Genomic DNA, 3,178 nt, shown 5'->3' with positions numbered 1-3,178 from the left:
TTTCTCTTGTCATTGTTGCCTTTTAAGAAGGTGTTTCTACTTTTGATTGTTTTTGGTCACTGGGTAAAACACTCTCAAAACTTATATAAACACCACCACTCTGCTCTGCATTCTTGGCATTTTTATGATGGATGTGGAAACAGGCCCCAAACTAACTTTAAGAGAAGAAGAAGCTGCTGATATATAAATTTTCACTACAGAAGAAGATTTCCCTGGGAAACAAAACCACCAATTATGTTTCCAGGAAGCCACCTTAATCTTTTTTTTAAAGAGTTTGGGAATCGCTTAAGAAAAGAAGGAAAACTAACAAATGAAATGTTATAAGTCACCCTGTCACGAATAAAGAGAGGGAAATGAAACTCTCAGGACGTGACGTGTGCCAAGGAATAAAGGCAGGACTTCTCAAGAAAGTGACAGCTCTACTAAATACAAAGTCAGATTAATCCAGAGCAAAGGGGCTTCTACCCACTTTTCTGAAAGGTCAGGGAGGAGCGTCCACCCATCTCTGCCAAGACATGTTCGTAATCCCCAACTCTAGGTATGTGTGAGAAGCAAAGACAGCCTCCTTTCCTCAAACTCTGAGCATTCAACTATAAAAATCAATACATAATAGATGAGATAAGACATATTCAAAAAGCATCTTAGAGACAAAATGTTTCCCACACCAGAAGCAGAGAGTGCAAGGACTCTTCAGTAACCTTATCGATCATATTAGCATGTCTAAAGAAAGAATGTGTCAGTCAGAAAGGGGATTTTGTGTGGACAGGCAGAGAAGAAGCAAGATTGGAGAGGAGCGCTTGGCAGCATGATTCCCTGCAGTCCAGAGGGTTAAGGGCCCTGACTCATCAGTGCGAGCATGTGGGCCACCTGGCAGACATGTCCCTAAAGGGAAGACGGACCATCTGGCCTCCAGAGCAGATGCCAGCACACCCTGGCGCCTCAGACCCACTCTCTTCACTGAGTCTGAGATCACCATGCAATTACGGTCAGACTTCCCAGTTAGCTTTCTTGTGCAGATAAAGTATACTGACGCACGTCCCACTTAGAACTGTCTTTTTCAAAATGAGTTAATGCATTGACATTCTGGTGTATATCCTTCAATTTCCTGTGAGTTTGGATAATGTGAATTAACATTCCTAAATTCCATGAGCTCCTGAGCACTATCATGACCAGTTCTGTATTTGTTAGGCTGGGGACCAGCCCCTTTAGAACGGTAAATTCATTAAGGGGATATACTGGGGGGAGGGCTTCTCGATAATCATGCAGCCAACATATTTGGTAATGTGGCAGTACTCCTCCATTTTATCATATGCCTCTCTAACCTAATCCAGAATCAACAATAATGATCAAATATTGTACATTTACTACATACTTACACTTTATTCATTAAATCTTCATAATGCTTTTTTGAGGAAGAAATTATTATTTCCATTTTATAAATGAGGAAATTGAGGCTTAGGGAGGCCCAAGGTCATACAGTTTGCAAATGACAAGGCCAGATTTCAACCCCAGGACTGTCTCTTGTTCTGCTAAAAGAAGTAACATAAATCTTGTGTCACCATCAACCAGAAGGCATAACCAGAAGCCAGCATTGCCACTTTTCATAGCAGGAAACAGAGCAGCTCTCTCCAGAGGTTAATCTAACACCAGAGTCCCGTCAAAACACATCGGGAGTGTGGATTTCTCTGTCAGTCCTCAACAGACAAATGTCAGTGTTCTCAAGTTCAGCTTTGTGTTCCAATGCCAAAGTGAGTTCCAAACCTTCAACACTCTTCTAGACACATGGAACAGGCCTAATGGTTCTGAGCCTTCCTACCCATCTGTTTGAGAAATTGGCCACTGTGTTTGGAGGACTACTTGCTTTACTCAAATCTTGGCCCACAAAAAATGAGCCTATGCCTAGAGTTGGCCAATAATAATATAGTAAATAATAGCGGTAGCATCTGTTCTTACCATATAGAGTATTTCATTTAATTTTTCCAATCACCTTGTAGAGTCAGTATTTGAATCCCCATTTAAAGATGAGGAAACTGAATCTTCAATGAGGTTAAGTACTTTGTTCAAGGTCACACAGCTAGAGGATGACAACCCTGGAATTTGAACCCATATCTGATCTGACTCTGGCTCTGAGGCACTCTGAATTACTGGCTACCAGAAAAGCAATATCTGGTTAGATGGCCCTGAAGAGAAACCAGACACAGCCCAACACACCGAAGAGAGGCACTAGAGGCAGGGACATGGTGGCACCACATCCACAGCTGTATTTTTGTGGTTGGGAGGAGCTGCTGCTCCCCTAAGCAAGGGTTCACTCAGTCAAGTTTGAGGAATGAATGAATGTAGGAGCGAAGCATCCCAAAAGACATTACCTGTAGCGTGATGAGAAGACCAGCTTACTTTTCACATCTTGAAAATGGTGTGCCTTGATTAATGATTCCTAAAGTTTTGGCCAACTTGAACATTCTAAAGTATAACATCTAGTTGCCAAAACCTGATTAATGAAGACATATCAAAAAAAGCAAAATGTGTAGGTCTAGGGCTGAGTAGGTCAAGGTAATGACATTCAAATGGCATGGCGAAGCACAACCAAAGGCATCTAGATTCTTCCCTGACTCTTCCACTTATCAGATCTGCCACCTTCAGCAACCTCTTCCCTCTAAAATGAGGATAGTGATAGCTGTCTCACTGGGTTCTTGTGCAGGTTAAATGAGCTAACATATGTCAATCACCTCGAGTGTTTGGTTTATAATAGCGATAAAAAAATTAACTCCCTTCCCCATTCTATAACTAATTCCCACCAAGAGTTGTTTTTCTAGGAGTAGGGAACTTCTTACTTTAGGCATTAAAAACCAATCACAGCCCAAACCTTTTCCAACGAAGAAGCCACCACTACTGAAACCGGAAAAACAAAAGAAGGAGCTGGCTTCTTTTGATGATCGTTGTGGTGTAAGTGAGACTAATGTAAGGTCACCTAAAGCTCCAAGCCAATTGCTTTCTCTAGTCCCACAATGAGACCATGCTTTATAGAGCTCAGACCATACCTGAGATCCGGGTCACTTTTCATTGAGCTCAGAAATTTAGGAGGCGCAGTGAGGGAGAACTCTGCCAAGACAATACCTGCTGGGAAAGCTAGTGTTTTAAAAGAGGAGAGGTGTCTGAAATGTCTTCACCCCCTTCCTCT

The sequence above is a fragment of the Pteropus vampyrus genome, unplaced genomic scaffold (assembly GCF_000151845.1).
Source record: "Pteropus vampyrus isolate Shadow unplaced genomic scaffold, Pvam_2.0 Scaffold56, whole genome shotgun sequence".
NCBI lineage: Eukaryota > Metazoa > Chordata > Mammalia > Chiroptera > Pteropodidae > Pteropus > Pteropus vampyrus.
Note: the sequence above shows the minus strand (reverse complement) of the source record.